Source organism: Anas acuta, chromosome 3, assembly GCF_963932015.1.
Source record: "Anas acuta chromosome 3, bAnaAcu1.1, whole genome shotgun sequence".
NCBI lineage: Eukaryota > Metazoa > Chordata > Aves > Anseriformes > Anatidae > Anas > Anas acuta.
This window is the reverse complement of record NC_088981.1, coordinates 85779801-85798582: the sequence shown is the minus strand read 5'-3', so window position 1 is coordinate 85798582 and position 18782 is coordinate 85779801. Positions and strand designations below refer to the sequence as shown.

At 37.7% G+C, this 18782-nt stretch overlaps 1 long non-coding RNA gene across 10 annotated transcripts in view; it reads right to left on the bottom strand.

Moving 5' to 3' along the window:
• Positions 1–13867, bottom strand: part of LOC137854573 (uncharacterized) — a 57720-nt gene extending 43853 nt beyond the window's left edge. For 5 of the 10 annotated variants that reach the window (XR_011095247.1, XR_011095243.1, XR_011095246.1 and 2 more), the window contains exons 1-3: positions 12741–13095; positions 399–557; positions 86–129 (exon numbers count right to left, since the gene is read on the bottom strand). This is a non-coding gene — a long non-coding RNA (uncharacterized lncRNA). Of the gene's footprint in view, positions 1–85; positions 130–398; positions 558–12740 lie in introns of all 10 variants that reach the window. The other 5 variants (XR_011095242.1, XR_011095239.1, XR_011095240.1 and 2 more) reach the window with 2 other exon arrangements.
• Between the last annotated feature and the right edge of the window lie 4915 nt (positions 13868–18782).

Here is an 18782-nt window from a genome sequence, read left to right as displayed (position 1 = left end):
TGTTTAGAACAAGAGGATTAAAAGCTTTGGAAACTTCCAGTTCCTTTATCTGAGTCCAGTAAACAACACAGACCATAACACTTACAAAAATTCAAATCATTTGATCAGCTTGAAAAAGATGTCTGTTGTCTGAAAAAAAAAAAAATCATTGAAATATATGCATTTAATAAAACTTTCATAATGAGAACAATTACATTTCTGCTATTATGTCAGAGCTCTGAGCAGACAACCATGCCTTCTAGCCCTAATGGGCATTTCATCCTTCTCTGAACAATAGTTATTAATCCTGAATCAATTTTTAGGTACTCCAAGGCAAGTGGTTTCATTTCTGGCTAAACAGAGCTATAGAAATAAATCAGGAAGGTCACGATCAATGCACGAAAAAAAGAAAAACTGACCTCTTGGTGGTTAACAGTGAAAAGGGTTGTTCATTCCTGGTTGTTCATGTGTCTCCTTGAATGTTGAAAAGGAACAATGATTTCTAGTGAACAGCATAGTTGATTGGTCTGAGGGCTTCCCACTTAACAGCATCAGGTCACAGAATCACGGAACTGTTTCTGGAAGGAACATTTACAGGTCTCAACATCCCACTCAGAGAAGAACCACTTCTAGTACTAGATCAGGTCAACCACAGTTTTGTCTAGCCATGTCTTGAAAATCTCCAAGAATAAGACCTCATCAGGTTTCTGGGTGACCTGTTTCTTCTACTTCTCTGTCCTCCTGGTAACAAAGTTTTTCCTAATGCCCAAGTTCTGAAATGGCACTTTAAGCTATTACCTCCTATAATGACATCTTCTACTACTGCAAAGAGTTAACTTCCTTCATTTTTCCAACTGCCATTCAATCATTTTCAGGCTGCTGCCTAGTTTACTCTTTGCCACACTGTATAAGCTGGCTTCTTCGGCTTTTTCAGCCATTCTGTACAGGCCATCTATTCAAAACCCCTGACCATTAAAGTAAGCCTCCATTGGCCTCTCCCAGTTTCCAACATCCACTTGAATGGGGACTTAGAATGAACTGCAGTATTCCAGATGTCATCTCACCAGTGCCATGCACAGTGGTATAATAAATTCCTCTAATCTGCAAGTCACACTTTCCTAATGTATACAGTATCATATGACATTCTTTTCCTTTTTGATAATGGCACTGCACTTTTGTCTCATATTCAAGCAGTTTTACAGAAAAATAAATACATAAATAAATGGTATCCATGTGGAAAAGAAGCTGAACATGAGTCAGCAGTGTGCACACACAGAGAAGAGAGTCAACCAGAACCAGGTTTTGGTCTATACTAACAAGAGTGTCACCAATAGTCAAGGGAAGTGACTCTTCCCTCTTTCCAGTTCTTGGGAGAACTCATATCCTATATCCAGTTCTGGGCTCACTCCAGCACAAGGAAGATATTGACCTCTGGACTCTCTGCAATATGAGTAAGAGAGCTGAATGAAGCACAGGATGTTCAAGGAGAGACTGAGGGAGCTGGGTTCGTTCAATACTAAAAATAAATAAATAAATTATTATTATTATTATTATTAATGATAATAATAATTATTATTAATGATAATAATAATAATAATAATAAGGTTGAAGTTTGTGAGAAGAAAAAAAAAGTTGTGAGAGGTATTATTGTTATCTACAACAATATACTGAGAGGGTGTGAAGAGGACAAAACCATTCTTAGAGGTACAGAAAGGAAAATAAGCAACAGACAGGCACAAGCTGGAACATGGGAAATTCCTACTCAATTTAATATAAATATAATATAAAATGAGGGAAGATAAACATTATATTGAGTTGAGGTTATGGAGTCTCCGTGTGTCCTTGGAGGTATTCAGAACACAACTGGACTAGGCTCTGAGTAACCTGATCCCTGAAAGTGTTCAAGGCAAGGTTGGATGGGGCTTTGAGCAACCTGGTCTAGTGGGAGGTGTCCCTGTCCATGGCAGAGAGTTTGGAATTAGATACTCTTTAAGGTCTCTTCCAACCCAAGCCATTCTATGAATCTGTGATTTTATGATCTAATGAGATTTGCTTTGAGCTGAATGTTCAATAAGATGATCTCCAGAGGTTAAATCCTCTGGAGATCTTTCCAACCTACATGAGCCTGTAACTCTATTTGTCCTCCACCACATTCCCAAGATGTCCTGCAGCAAAGTTGTTACCGGTCTCCCAGATGCAGATAAGTACTCTTTTTTCTTGAAATTCATGCTCGCTCAATCCTCAAGTTTCTCAAGGTTAATCGGCATAAAAACTGTGTCCTTTGATGTGTCAACAGCTCCTCACTGACCTAGTCACACCTGCAAATTTGCTGGACAGTGCTTTCTGTCTCATTATACAGGTCACTGACAAAACACAGAGAAGATCAGCACCATTATCAACCCTAAAGTACTTTGCTTGTTACCAGCTGCCAGCTAGGCATGGATCCATTGATTACTGCACTTTGAGTCTGGCTGTCCAGACAATTTTCAACTCATCTGACAGTCTGATCATCCCACCCATTGTCAACTTCCAGATGAGAGCTCTGGGGTTGGAAACCTTACTAAAGAAACATCCACTTCCCCCTCATCATTCCCAATAGCCAGTCAATTCACCACCAAAGGCAATCAGGCCAACTGTTTCTGATTATCTCCTTGTCCTGCTTGAGTTTGGAAATGGGTTCCAAAAGAAGATCATGCACCATGGTCTTCACAGGGACAGAGGTAAGCCAGCAGCTGACAGTGTTCCAGTTTTTTTTTGTGTGTGTGTGTTTCTTGAATAAGACTATAATGTTCGTTTTTTCCATTCAGCACAGTTTTTCACAGACAATACACAGGAGCCTTGAAATCACAGCAGCCAGTAAGACAGCTACAGTGGCCAATTTTTACAGCACCTTTAGGTCAGTCCCAGGGATATGAACATGTCCAGCTTAAGTAGTGTCTAACTTGTTCATCTAGTGCTGGCTACTTCCCAAACTGTTCTGCTACTTACAGAGGTCAAGTGGAATGTTCTGCTTGTGATGAGCAAGGTAAAAAAGACCCTGAGTACTTCGTCCTGTTCCACATAATCCACCCATCACATATATTAGCAGACTCACATCTTCCCTAACATTCCTTTACAACTAGTTGTTCTTGCTCAATTTAATGAAGTTATTTTTAACTCATCATCTGGGTTTTGACTTTCCTGATTTTTACCTGAGTGATACTTCATACTCTTCCTTAGTTGCCTTTCTTTGTTTCCAATTCATATGTTCACAGTTAGTATTTTATTTCAACAAGAAGCTCCCTTTTAGTCAAGTTGGCCTTGTGCTAAAACTTCCAGTTTTTACACATACAGGGGTGGCTTGTTGCTGCTCCGTCACTTTCATAGAGTGGGGACTTCAAAGAGTGAGACTTTCAGCTCTATTGGGCAATATTGGTTTAGCACCTCCTTGAATAACCAAGTTTGTTCTCAAAAGTCCGGATCTCTAGCTCTGCAGTTTTCCACCCAGCCTTCCTCCAGATCCTGAACTCCACTGTACTCCTGTACTCCCTGCAGCCTAGACTGACAAGTTTTTCCACATTACTGCAAACCTTCATCAGTCTTTCTCAGCCGCGAGCAGCAGATCCCACAAAGCAGCACCCCTGGCCAGCCTCTCTAGTTTTTGTGGGTCACCCACACAGCCTAAAAGCTCCTTGGGTGCTTTGCATGAAGCCACATCACCCTCACCACTGTTCTTTGGACTACGGAGATCACCCATAACAATAGGTGTCTACACATGGGCGATTTTCAGTAGTTGTCTGGAAAAGGCTTCATCCCTTGCCTTCTATTGATCAGGAGGTCTCTAGCAGCTCCCAAGGGTATCCCTAGCTGCACTTTCCCATCTGATGTTGATGCAAATGCTCCCAACAGGCATGTCTCCAGTTTTACCCTATAGAGCTCAAGGAGATCCTTAAAATAAAGAACAACTCCCTCTCCTTATCTTTCCTGCATATCACTTCTCAGTAGCCTGTTTGCTCCATGGATTCCCTTCCCAGCATATTTCCTCTTCCATGTGAGCAGCCTGTAATGGAGACTGGTCATATTCCCATTTTTGCACCCATTGGTCCAGATTTCCTTGTTCAACTCAAGTCACCTTGTCACTACTACTCATCAGCAGGGCTGCCTATTGGACAATTCTGGTGAGATGTATATTAAGCAAATACCTTGGTGCCTTTGTCTAAGTCTCTGGATGTTGTATTTCATTGCTTGCCACATTCTAGCATATTAGCGGTATTCACTCTAGTGGATTCATCAGGTAACATGGACTAAGGAGGACACTAAAAAGATTCTCAGCACATCAGTTCTCAAAAGAGAGTTCACACAGGAAACAGAACTGGAAGAACCGATTTGCACAAAATATACAAATTTCTATAAAGGCATATAAAAGTAGTAATAAGGGCCTAACTTATGTATAATTATTCTTAGGAGCAAATGGCATTTTTGAAGTGTTCTAAAACATCTGACAGTTGCATATAGTTGCTATTGATCTAAACTGCAGAGGTACATTAAGGAATTCAGCTTGTAAACTTAAGGGTATATTCACCCTTGAATCTATGACATATTTTCAGGACTTGTGTTCTTTGTGCTACAGTTTTAAGATTCATAAAAGCAAGAGCTGAAGTGCCAGGACAAGATCTTAAGTCCTTGTTCCATTAAATTCTACTACTTTAGGCTGCACTAACATTCCCTTTACTTATGCATTTTGTTTGTGTTAGGTGCTGTGGCTCTTTCAGCTGCCAGATTCTTTGCATTTGCATTACACATTATTCATAACAATACTAAGCTTTTGTATGAGAATTTACGTATTGAGTATATTACAGACTGTATTTTGTTTTATTTGTAGCAACTAATGTAATGCTGTTTTTAGTTTGGTTTATAATATTTACCTTTTCCTTTTCTGATTACATTATCCCTTACAAGTGCTGAGAAAACAAGCTCTATAGTAAAAAAAAATATATATATATATATATATAAAATGCACTGGTTTCCTAAATGTAATGGAAAACATTTGAACTTCATTTTGTTCCAGACACATTAAGTTTTTATGACTTCATTCTTAAAAGATTGTTCTTTGCTCCATCATTCATATTTATTTCTCTGTGGCACCTTATCCATTTACCAATAAATTTATCATAAGATGGGTTTTGAAATCCCTGTATTTTGCAATATTTTTAATTATTTTCTGAGTTCACCTAGAAATTCACACAAATTTCCCTGACAAATGTAAAATGTTCTGTGGAAGTCAACCTGAAGGTACATACTCAAGTGCAAGCAGAATGTACTATTTAACCCTTCTTTTGTGCTTAAGAAGACTTCAGTACCAGCAAGGCTGTATCTGAATGTATCTGATGATGTGTATCATCAGAATGTATCCATTCTCCTTTTATTTCATTCAATTTTCCAAAACAGTATTATGACTTCAACCAACAAAATGCTATTTTCACAAGCCATTCATCTTAGTTACTAAAAATAGGTGCCATTCAATCCTACACAAACTATTTTTAGATTTATATAAAATCACTATTTACCCACAAAGTACTTGCAGAAAATTAAACGATAGTTTCCTTTCTATGAAAAAGCACCTTTTCATTTCTCATGAAACGTAAGATATTCTTCCTTGTAAGAGGTGGCTGAAGGTAACTTCTTTTAGAAGCTTTGGCATTTAGCACCACTATGAACCTCATCACACAGCTGTAACCCTTAGTATGCTTTGATACTCTTGACCACATGTGGTTTACAGCTAGCCTCCAGCTTTTAGAGTTAAAATTGCTGTGAAAATAAACAGTGTCAGAAAGCTCTGTTCTTACAGGCCAAAATCAACAGTCTTTGTGTTAGCTGATTCTAGAGAGTTTTGCTCTTGCCTCTGCCACCAACACTTCTTATGAGTCTGGGCAAGCCATGTTCCTCACCTGTAATTTCTAAATAATAATGTTCTTCTCTCTGCCTACTTACACTGTATTCTCATTGTGGCAGCAGCCACTTCTTCCATGGCATAAGAAATATAAACTCACATAAGTGGACGGTAGGTAATAGTCACTAATATTCCGATATGGTAAGGGTGAGCAATCTGTACTGGAACAATCATGGTTTGCCCTCTTTAGGAAAGTAGTATTTCATCCTAGGTTTGTTCCAGAAGTATCATATCTCAAGTTTTTTTGTTTGGTTGTTGTTGTCATTTTTGGTGGGAGGAGGACTAATCTGAAATCTTTATCTAATGTTCAGTTATGTTTAAAGTAAAAGGAAGTTGTGTATGTTACAAGGGCAGGATTCAGAAATTAATCTGGTTTATGTAAAACAACAACAACAAAAACAAACAAACAAACAAACAAAACAAAAAAAAAAAAACAGTGGCCATATGAACCCATAAAGATGAAGTTGGGTCACATCACTACAATCTTCTGTAAAACAGAAATTAGCATGCTGACCTCCTTTGTAGAGTGTTTGATATGTGCCATAAATAATAATAAATAAATAAACTGCTAGGTGTTTGTAGGCCTATTATATAGAGAAATGAGTAACAAGTGCTTCTAAAAAGAACTGTGACTCTTTGTCGTATCACTGGCAGGGCCAGATTTAGAAGCAATCATGTCTCCCAACTCAGGTACGTAAGTTCTTTGCTCTTTACTCTCCGTGCTTCATGAAACAGCCTGCTAATCCCCAGTCAGGAAGGAATTTCACTGAATAAATCCATCTTTTCTTTATTTTAGATCTATGTCAAATACAAGGTCCAAATCATAAAAATTAAAAAAATAATAATAATAATAAAAATGCATCAGCTGGATAAATTTAGGCCAGATCAAATTAGATATTTTCCAGCTCCTGACCCTGAACCTTTTCTTAAAACTTGAATTCTGCAAACCAAATTATTTTTAGCTTCAAAACCCTTGGCTAATTTATTTTCATTTTGCTTAAGTTTTGTATGCCTTTATGCTTCCGGTTTCTGGCAACTACTATGACTGAGAATGCCAAAGTCCTCTATTCAAATCATATGCTTGGCCAAATGAAAAGGGGAAATCACTCAAAATCATGCAAAACAGTCTTTTCTCATGAGTCTTCTGTTCTCATAAACTTTTTAGGCCAATTTTGGAAATGCAAAAGTTCATAATTTAAGACTCATCAGATAAGGAACCAAACTTCTGAGATTCACCCATTTCTCACTAATATTCCTCTTCCTTCTGGCAACAAGGCAAGACCACTGAAGGGAGGAGGAAACAACAAACAAGAAAGAAAAGTCCAGAATATTTTTTTAATAGAATGAGAAGATTCTGGGGAAGACTCAAGACAATGTCCTGGCTAATAATAATAATAATAATAATAATAATAATAAACAACTACAATAGGAGGGAGGAAGGTGCCTTCAGAAGGCAATTACAGAGAGGTAAAAGGGAATGAATGACTAAAATGGGCATCTAAGAGGATGATCATCCATGCTTTGCCTTTAGAAAAAAAAAAAAAATAGTTCCTGTAGACTGCACCTAATTTTAGATAGCTAACGCTGAGGTAAAAGTTACCTAAAATATTTACTGTTATACTGTCTTCTTTATTCTTTTTTTATGCATCAGCAATTACTTTGTTCAGCAGCAATACAGGTGGTATTTACGGATCCTAGTTTTTATACACGGGTATTTGATGGAATATTTATAACAGGTCTCAATTATTGTGACGCAGCACAACCCTTAGTGATAAAAAAATACTATTACAACTTCTAGATAAACACTGCATATTCAAGCATTTTATTACAACATACAGGAACTTAAAATAGTTGTAGATAAATCCAGGGGGCAGGGTGGGGGAAGAAGTATTCAGGTTAATATACTTTGCTTATACTCACATCTGTTTATCTATCTACCCATGCACTGCAGAGTATTGCTATGAACTTGCATAATGTCCTCTGCACTTCTCTACTTATTTAAAATCTCTTGATATAAAGGACCTTATAAATTTCTGTTTGCTTGGAATTCGGAATTACAGACACTTTAATCATATGGTTCTCATGTCATATGATGAAATTATCCTAATCTTCTCAAGTTTCACAGGATTGCACGACTTTTAGCTACATGACTTTCATCACATTTGGTGGATGTCAGAAGTTTAAAACCTCACGCATCATTTTGAAAATGTACTCCTTTAAAGTGCTATTGTTAATCATGTTCAAGGGTGCCTGCTGGGATTCCTTGCAGTGCTTTCTTAGGCTCACAGATGGTTTTGATTTCTATGGATGATGCAAAGCTCTGCTCTTCTCACCAGACACTAACCTTACTGTATTTGTTGAAGTCACAAGCTTGAAAAATCTGTATTTTTTCACTAAATAAACTTTTTATGAATAACCTGATATTATTTTAGTGTTTGTCACAAATTCATATAATTTTTATACTTCTGTTCTAAAAACAGAACAGTAGTGATAAATTAAAGAAACGTCTTAGTAGCACTCAAATATATGCACTATATATGCATCTGTCCATGATATATATGGATGCCAATATAGAGACATAATTGTAAATGCTGTATATGGATATAAGTACGCGTAGACAGATGCATCAGATATATATTAGTAAGATCTGATGGAAAATAAATCTATTCTTCACTTAGATTTGACACGAGGCAACCACATAAAATGTGACTTCCTGGTTCCCTGCACTGGTTATGATTCTTAACACTTACATTGAGTAGTACACAAATGGCTTAGACAGCCATGGCCAAGAGTACCCCACACTGGGAAAAAGTAAATGGCACTGCCTGCCTCATAGATCCCCCTGTCTACACTTCCAGCCTGAGAGTCTTTCCCCTCCTTTCTTGAAAGAATAAACTTGTTCTGAGAAACAAGATAAACTCCAGCCTAGGAAACAGAATCAGATTAGGTTGTAAGGGACCTCTGGATGTTATCTTGTCCAAACCCGTGCTTAAGCACAGCCATCTACAGCAGGTTGCCCATGGTTGTGCAGTGGCCACAAAGTAGCTCCTAATAGTTAGCAAGTTCTTCTCTCAACTTTGTCTTAGTTTCTCTTTAATAAAGAGAAACAACAATTATTTTTCCAAGAGACTCACAGAGTTTTCTGATATCACTCCATGGCAACGTCTCTCTTTCCTCTAGGTAGTATTGAAATAGTTACTACAGTTTCCCAAATCTACTGAGAGGATCACAGCACTGTTGCCTGTGTGTAAGGTTCCACATATTCATCTCCTTTTTCCCATTCCTTAACAAGTGCTTTCAAATAAGAGAACAGGAGAACAACTACCAGTTAATATCTGAAACATTTTTCCTCCATCGTAAACAGCCCTCTTCTGTGTTCCCTAAAAAAAAAGCAAACATTACACTACTTGTTGTAATTCACAGGAATGGTCCCTTATTAGAAATACCAGACCAGAAATATAGGATACTGTGTGAGATCTAAACCTAACAGGGTGTTTATCTTGTCGAATCAATGTAATAGAATTCACAATAAGAAAAATCTTATCACTGTCCAAATTCTCTTTTAGCTTGCCATAAAATTGTGCACTTTTTTTTTAAGAAAAGCATTTAAATTTCTTAGTTCTTGGAGAAAGATTCACATCCTCAGACAGTAGGAATTTAATTCACTGCACAAAAGGTGCCCACATAGTCAGGAGGAGCAACAGGCCTGCCCTGCTCCATGCCTCCAGCCCACCTCTCACAAGCATGGCAAGGCATTTCCAGGTAAAGGCTTCCCTAAACATCTATTTTTACAGTGAACTGTAAAAGAAGACAGAGTGAGCTGAATCCAACAGATGAGACAGATTAAAATAAAAGGTTAGAAAACAAAATTGCCCTTTGGCAAGCAGATCCTTTTCACCAGTCTTCTCTCAGGCCAACAGCTTTTTTCTGGTGTCCTGGGTTACAACAAATACTAGACAGCCTGCATGGGGTCCACTGGCAAAGCTTTCTTCCCATCACCTCTAAGACACGGCTATATATCTGTTTCCTAAGCCTCTCAGAAATCTTCCCATGTCTAAACACTGGAGGATCTTGCCTGTGGGCTTCCTCCTGTTCTCACATTGGCTGTCCCATCTTCTCATCCAGATGCTACTTCCAGATGTGCACATCTAGATACTCGAAATTTCCTCCTCCTCTCAGTAGCTTCATATGACCCAGAGAGCAGCATCCAGGACAAAGGAAGCAAGTTTTTCCACTTTTTCTAACAGAAAGCAACATAAAGTCTACAGCAAATAGTGAGTAAGAACATGAGTGAATGGTCTACCCATTACCATCAGCATTGCATTACCTCTATGAAATGCCACATTCATTCACAGAGTTGAGGAATATTTCTTATGATCAAAGTAATCATTTCAACTTCCAGAGAGTCTGCAGCATTACCTAGTAACTGTATGGTTTATTTCATTTTTATTTTCTCATTCATTACCTTTGAAACGAATTCAAAACTCATTCATGTTGAAGATTCAATGGTTGGGCCAGATGATCTTGGAGGTCTTTTCTAACCCTAGTAATTCTATGATTCCATGATTCTATGAAAGACAACAGTCTTGGTAGCACCAGCTGGAGGTCAGAAATACCTTGCCTTTCTCTTCACCTTTCATGGGATATTAGTAACAAGTAATGAAAAACTGAAAGCACAACAGGAAAAAAAAAAAGGGAGGGGGAGGGGGGGACGTAGGTGTTGAGTGTTCTACTTCTTTCTCTATTTTTTTTTTCATCCTGTTTGCTGACAAGTATTTGAAATAAGATCAAGCTTTGATTATTGCCAGAGATAGTGAATGGTTTGGGTTCAACCAGATTACTCCATGCAGAAAAAGATGATAAGGTATCTACTTGATATCAATATCCTACTTAGGGTCTTGTTCAAACAATCAAGACTTGATTAGTCTTTTTTCCAAGTTTTTTAACTCCAGATATAAACAGGCTCTCAAATGCAGTTTACATGTTCAAAGCTTCCAACTGAAAGGAATAACTCTTGTTTTTCATAACTATGAGTTTAGTTTCATAGTGGTAAACTAATACTTTAAACAGGTAAAAATTTTAAGTCACATAGCTGCATAGATTTGATAAAGTCTGTACAAACAAATTCATTCACTTCCTTTCTTCCTGTGCTTCCTACTTCAGTTCCTTTTATTGGATCTTCAGAAATTGCAAACCTGACTTTAACTAGGGAGTGTTTTCTGTTTACTTGCCTTTGTGATGTATGGACACAGACACCCCCCTGACTTTTCTAAACTTAGTTGAAAAGCTTGCAGGTTTTTTTACAATCATGCGTTTTATGATTCATTACTTATATCTAATGTCTCTTTTTGTTTCATCATCTCTTGATGTATATGCATCTTAGCATACATCAAGGTTTTCATCTTTGTTATTTCTGATAACCCATTGTTGTTTTCCTTAGAATTATTTGCTTTAATTTAGGATAGGTTTCTCATATGCTTTGTTTGGTCATATATCTAAACTGAATGGATGCTTACAAAGTTTATCTGTTCATGCTTAGGTATTTGAACAGATCGTTTTATTTTAAATGTTATATCTGACAAAATGTTTCAAATTAATATGCATACAGAACAAGTCAACAGCTCCTCACTTTTATTCTCTTACTTTCTGAATTCCACATCATTCCACAGGCTTTTTTTCCTACTCAGTGAGAAGCTGCCTTCTTTTTCCTGGCTACAAAGCGAGCTCCAAGAACAAGTCTAAACCCTTCTAGAACTGACTCAGCTGCTCACAAGTTAATGTTAAGGGCCTTTTGAGTGCCCAAGAGTAAATACAGCATCCACAGGCAACTACAAGATATGACACAAGGCCTGTGGAGGACATTTCTGAGCAGCTTTTACAAGACAGGAAAGATAGTCTATGGTATCTCAAAAGGTATTGATTAAATACCTCCCAGGTTGCCTAAATTTAGATATCCTCATCAGAAATTGAATTCTGTTTTATCTTCAGTTCCATAGATTTTGATGTCTACTGCTGTTTCTGGCATTGCCTGGCCTCTGGTTGCATAGCATATATGTATGTTAGCATACAAATATATCTATACCTAGCATACTTGCAAGCATGCTGTTGCAAAGAAACAGATGCCTAATGCTATTTGCATCACCCCAGAGTATTTAGAACTTCTGCATAAGGCTGACATATACAGTACAGGTACTATGGATTCATTACCAAAAATATAGTCTCATTTAAAATTTCAGTCTCAAAAAATAAAGTCTCATTACCAAAAATTTACCATCATTTTTCCTACATGGTCCTTTTATAAAATCTTTACAACTGAAAAAGATTTCCCAGTGGAAGCACCAACAGAAGAAAGTAGGCCAAAGAAAGAGCTAGAAAGCTTTCTTCTGCTTCTCTGCTAGGAATCATGGAATTCACTTGCAAAAAGAGCCAGAATCCTTTCATGAATGGATTAATGAACTCTTCTCCTCATTTGCAATGAATCAGTTGACTGCCCATTCATCAGCTTAATACGGTGTTATTCTGTGTTCCTTGTTACCCCCAAAGTGACCCAAGAGTAAATTAAAATGAAGTAACCATTTGTTTACACAAATAAGATATGTCATTACTTTAAGGTTACTACAGAGAGTAGAGTTTCTGTTCTCAGACATAATCAAGAGGTTTTTCATCTGATTAGCTAACATTGGCTAAGAAGTGAAAGAAAATATACATGACAGCACTTGTACTTTGCAGTGAAATAACTACATATCAGATATGGCATTATGCATTCATTGTTAATGGCTATAATTAGTCATAATCATTAATGAAGGGGTTAGCAAGTAACTGTTTCACATACCCTTTCTCTCTCCCTTGGAGAGTCTGCTCATCTGCTTTTTATATAATGCTGTTATGCCTGTCTGATTCTTTTCTTCTTTCACAGCCATCACTCTTTCCTCAGCCAAATTTGAGGACCAAGGTCTTTCATCTCTTGTGCAAGGAACTTTGCCTCCAGCACTTCACTTCCCACAAATGTTCCAGGACCATTGCTTCTGCATTTTTTCCCCTATGATCAACTCTGATTGCAGGAAAACAGTTTATATTCCCAGTAAAAAAAAAAAAAAAAAAAAAAAAAAAAAAAAAAAAAATCATGTTGACATATGATAATATATTATTACTTGTTTAATCATCACAAGACACTCCCACTCCCAGCTGAGAATGAACAGTTCAACATAGCATTATAGCATAAATAGCATTAGCAGTTGTGCAATGAGTGGTGTAGTGGTGTCTTGCTGTAGTTTTACTGGAAGCCCATGTCTTTACTCACGCTGGTGTCCTTTTGATGCTCCTAACAGATTAAAATACTTGACTGGCATGTTACATACAATATAATAAACATCCAGTGTCACTGAGGGACTTTCTCAGAAGACATCTTTTCTCCTTCTATGTCTTGACTCTGTGTGAGAGCTGTGTGAGTAATGGCACTATGCACTAACAGTTTCTTGAGATTTGCTTTGTAGTTTTCACTCTCAAGGCTGCACTGGAGCACAGTTTATCACCAAATCAGGATGATAACTAGACATAACTGTTTATACAGTCTATTCCAAATCTTTTTACTCTGCAGATGTGATGATGATTTCAGTAAAATTCATTCCTGTTATTAAAAAGTTTACAACAAATGTGTCAATGGAAGCCAAGCATATTTCAATTAACACTGTGATGGTCTCATTCACCTTCAAAGTCTGATGGGCCATTAACCATTTGTACAGAAGTTCATGTTTCATTTCGGAGAGTTTTAATCTTTGTAAGGTCTCACTACCTACCGTTCAATTCCTAGCACAGTTTTAGAGCAATTACAAGGTCTTCTTATTTATCAACCATCTTAACTCTTTAAGTTAAATATGCATGGTCTGGAACAAATAGAAGGAAAAAGCAGGTCAGAGCTTTGCAAGAGGGTCTTAGCCTTGCAAAGGACTAAAGCACCATGCAACAGCACTTAAAGTATCTGTTCCACTATTCCTGTTTTGAAAAATTAAAGCTGAATCTATCTACTTTTTAACCAAGGTAATGGTTGGGTATAATAGAGCAGATTCTCTAAATCTTGAGTGTGGCTTTTTTGCCACAGACTCTGTGCAACCTAGAACATGATTCATGTAACTTATCTATTTGCAACTAAAGGAATGGTCCATACTGCACATTTTTACACGTTTCCTAAGTCTAGGGATGCCTAAAGCACACTCTGTTTATCTTGAGTGCCTCTTAAGCACTTGAAGGACATACATAGAAAGGCAAGGTGTGGCAGTGGCTCTTCAGGAAATCTCTGGAATATTTGATGGTTCTTAAGATGAAAGTGCCAACTGAACTCTGTTGTTGAAGGAAATAAACTCATTTGGATGAAGAAACAAGAACACTATCTGCAAAGGACATGAAAAATAATCCTTTTCACATGCTTAGGATGACAAGAGTTTAGCTGGAATACTTTGGTTTAAGATGTTGAAACTTGTAGATAAATTAGGAAGAATTGAGACAAGAGCATGAGGAAATCTAGAAAAGGCTAACCTAACCTACATGGAAAAAAAAAAAACAAAAAAAAAAAACACCGTCAAAGACACCTGAAAATGTGTGCAGTGCAAAATAGAGCAGAAAGAAATTACACCCTTTCTTTGGGATGATTTCTGTCTATCCAGCCTGTCCTACCAATTAAAATCACAAGGTCACTGAGAGCAGACTGCCTCCTTTAAAGGGTTTCCATTATGATCTGTGTTTCTAAATACACTAGAGCAAATGATAGGAAAAAAGAATTTCAGCTTCCTTCCTTACCTTATGCTATCCCTTGTAACAGATCTTGTCTATCTGACTTTAAAAAGAGTGATATTCTTCAGCTTTTGCCCTGGATGAAAGGATGATGACCTCAGGAATTAATCTTCCACTGCTGTTCTGTTTCTTTGTAAATAGAATAATCTGCCAACTACTACATTTGCACTCCTTGACAATTGAAGGAGACGTCACTCTTCAAATATGTTGTTGCTTATTGCTTGGCTTTTGTTGGCTTTATCACTAGCCAGTTAGTATGTGCGATTTTTTCCATTGTTGCTGTTCACATCAAGTAAGGAATAGCACTAGTGCCAGGATGTAGAGCTTATGGAGACAATAATAATGCAATTTCTACCCCTGGAATCTTACTGGGGGAAGACTTTGGATATTTTTCCAAGGTCAATAGGTCTGCATGTGTATGCATGTCCTTGGTAGTCAGTGGTAGGAAAGATACATTTCTAAATGTTGTCTTCCAAAAATGCCTTTGAGCTAGTAGGTGGTCTGAGATATCCAGACTGTAACAAGAATGAAACGTTATTCTAGGCCTTAAATTCATTCTAGGTTTTAAATACATTCTGTCACCCAGATCCCACATCACGTGGGGGCACCAAACAGCCACAAAGATTCAAAACAGAGTGTTAAATTTTCTCAAAGGCACTTCTAGGTTAGAATAGCATCTTGTATGACTGAGCCTTCAGGTATATCATTTTACATTGAACCCTTATTGGAGAAGGCACCCAGACTGGGTCCTGTCACACTGAGATTTTAAGATACTATTATCCTGACTAATGGATTGTATTAGTTATGATGTCCTGCATGCTCACCTTGAACACCATTTCTGTGTGTGAGTGACAGTGACATATGGTCTTTCTTTCACTGCCTAAGTTTCAACTCTAACTGTGTAAGATCATGAGCTACGGACATCATCTGTTTGAGACTGAGTAACTATAAAGAAAAATCCTCCCTTGAGATTAGTGGCTACTCAGAACATACAGAAAATCTGAATGAAGACCAGAGTTGAAGTCTATATCTTAACCTTTTGATTGAAATGCCAATGATAATTTAGTGGGTTCAGGAAGAAAGAGAAAAATTCAGTGCTACTAAATAATGTCAGTGGACAACAATTAAAAAAAAAAAAAAAAAAAGAGAGAGACCTTTACAATGTATTTTCTTTCTAGGATATTTTACTTCCCCTCTAATCTAAGCCAATGACAAAGCAGTGTCTGAGGACAATGTCTTTTAACAATTCAATTCCTAGAAAAAGTACAGTAACTTACATGTTCATAAGCCAAAAATTCAGAGCAGGGTTTACCCTAATCAAAGCCTTAATGTAGCTCAGTCTTTATGGACTTTTTGTTTATCTGGGAGAAGTAGTACTATAATGAATAGCAGTAATTTTGGCAGTGTAAATGGCCATTAGGGAAATGATGAAAATGAGCCCAAAAGCTAAACATTTAAAAAATGCTTCAGTTACCATTCTGTTTTGATTATCTTCTTTTTCTTTTCTTTTCCTAAAGTTTTTATTCAGCCTTTCTGTCTCTGTCAATCACTCCACCAGTCTTTCATGTTTTACACTGAGCCAAATATACCCCCAAAATCCTCATGCTAAGCCAATTTCTATTTAAAAAAGACTTTGCTTATCAGCTTGTGTTTCCATACAGATGTACATGCAGTGGACTGTGGCAAGGAAGACAAGTTGTATTTTATTTCCTCATTTAGCACTACACAAACTGGTGGTATAAGGAGCTTGACTCAGTTTTCCACACATAAGCATGTGATGCCCTTTGAGATGCTCTAGAGACCACCACCTGGACTCCGGTAGCTGGTCACAAAGGTCACAATCTCCCAGCAGCTGGTCTCAAAGGTCATGTTTTCCCCCTGTTTTGTATCATCTCTTCTGTCTCATATTCATAAATATAAATAACTAGAATCATTTCGAACAGCTAAAGGTAACTGGAACGCTGCCAACAGCATAACTACATTATGGTGAAGGAAGTTGTTCTCTGGGCTCAGACCATTGATCAGTTAGGCATATCTGAGATATCCTGAAAAAGTAAGTCTAATACAGGCAAGAAAGAAAAGAAGTTAGTCTGTAATACTGAGCAACAGAGCAAAAGCAAAACCTGAAAAAGCTTCTTCTCCAGTAATGGATTCCTACAGCCACTTATTCATTATGTATTTGTCTAGCTGTATGCTGGGCATTTTGTCCAGAAAGATACTGTGAGAAACAGTATCAAATGCTTTGCTAAAATCCAACAAGATTACATCAACTGGCTTCCCTTCATCAACTATGTGGGTAATCTTGTTATAAAGGCAATTAAGTTCACTAGGCAGGACTTTCCCTTTGTGAACCTGTGTTGGCTGTGACCAATGAATAACTCCCAGAATAATCTTCTCCATGATCTTACCATGATCTCACTGAAGTGAGACTGGCAAGCTTGTAATTACCAGTCTTTGTTGTTGCCCATCTTGAAAACTGGGACATTATTTGCCAGCTTCCAGTTGATGAGGACCCCTCCAGATTCCCAAGGCCATTTAAAAATAATTGAGAAAGGTCTCGCAATGACATCAGCCAGCTCTTTCAGTACCCTGGGATGAATCCTATTGGGCCCCATAGATTTATATGCATATAGCTGAAGCAGCAGATCCAGCACAAGTTAGGAGTTGACTGTTTGTTCCCACAGTCATAGTCATCATAGTCCTCCAGCTCAGGGTTCCAGGGAAACCAGGTCCATCATCAGTGTTGAAGACAGAGGTGAAGAAGACATTGAACAACTCTGGTTTCTCTATGTCCCTATTTGTGAGGTGACCATCCTCATTAAGTACAAATGTTACCTCTGGTCTTCCTTTTGCTGTAACACATTTTTTAAAGCACTTTAAATTATCCCCGACCATCATAGCCAGCTTCAACTCGAATTGAGTTTTGGCTGCATTAATTTTCTCCCTATAAGGGCAAACAACATCTTTGTAGTTCTCCTATGTCACCTGACCTCACTTCCAGTGGCCATACACTTTCTTTTTCCACCTAATATTTACAAGAAGACCTCTGTTCAGCCAAGTCAGCCTTCTGCCCCACCTGCTTGACTTCTGCCATTTTGGAATTGCCTGTTTCTGTGTTATTCAGAAGTGCTTAAAAACTGATCAGCAATGATTGACCCCCATGTCTTCAAAACCAGTTTCCCAGTTTTCCAGTTAGGTCCCTTAGTACTTATACCAAGAAGATATCCTCAAGGTGTTTTAGGAATCTCCTGGACCTGTTTTTATCAGTTTTGTCTGGCAAGTTGAAGTCACCCATAAGGACAAGGGTGTCTGACCTAGAGGTATCTCTTAGTTCCTTTAAGATAATTCAATGGTGTCATCATCCTGGTTGGTGTCACCATCCCTCTGAGAAAGGGGCAACCCATCAGATGCCAGCAGGCTGGCAACAATAAGGTTTTTCAGGAGTAAAATGCTGACAGAATGGGCAAAAAGTGGCAGATGAATTTCACTGTAGACAAGCACAAAGTGACACATATAGGTAGAAATGGCATATTTCAGGTCTACACATGCTGAGCTCAGAACTGACCACTACACATCAAGAAAGAGCTACACCTGTGACATCAATGGCTCCATGTGCAGCAGCAGCCCAAAGAGAGCCACCAAACTGCATTGTTTCACCAAAAGGTTATAGAAAACAACTTGGTGGGCATCATTTTGCCACCATTTAAAACTTTGTTGTGCACACATTTGGTGTGCTGTTTGTAACCCTGGTCTCCATGTCTAAAAGAGGGATATAGTGGAGATACAGAAAGTGCAGAGAAAAGTACTTAGAATGACCAAGAGGATGAAGAAGGTTCCTTACAGTGAGAAAGAAAAAAATCTTGGGACATTTAAATTTGTAGAGAAGAAGGCTGAGTGGGATATTTATATCCCACTTATATGATGGGAGGTTTACAAAATCACGATGTTGATGCATAAAAAGAACATGAAACTATTTTTCACCATAATCCACAATGCTGTAACTGTGGGTACTCACTGAATTAGTAGGAGATTAGTTTAAAACAGCTAAAATGAAGCACATTTTTTATACAAAGGGTAGTGAACTTCT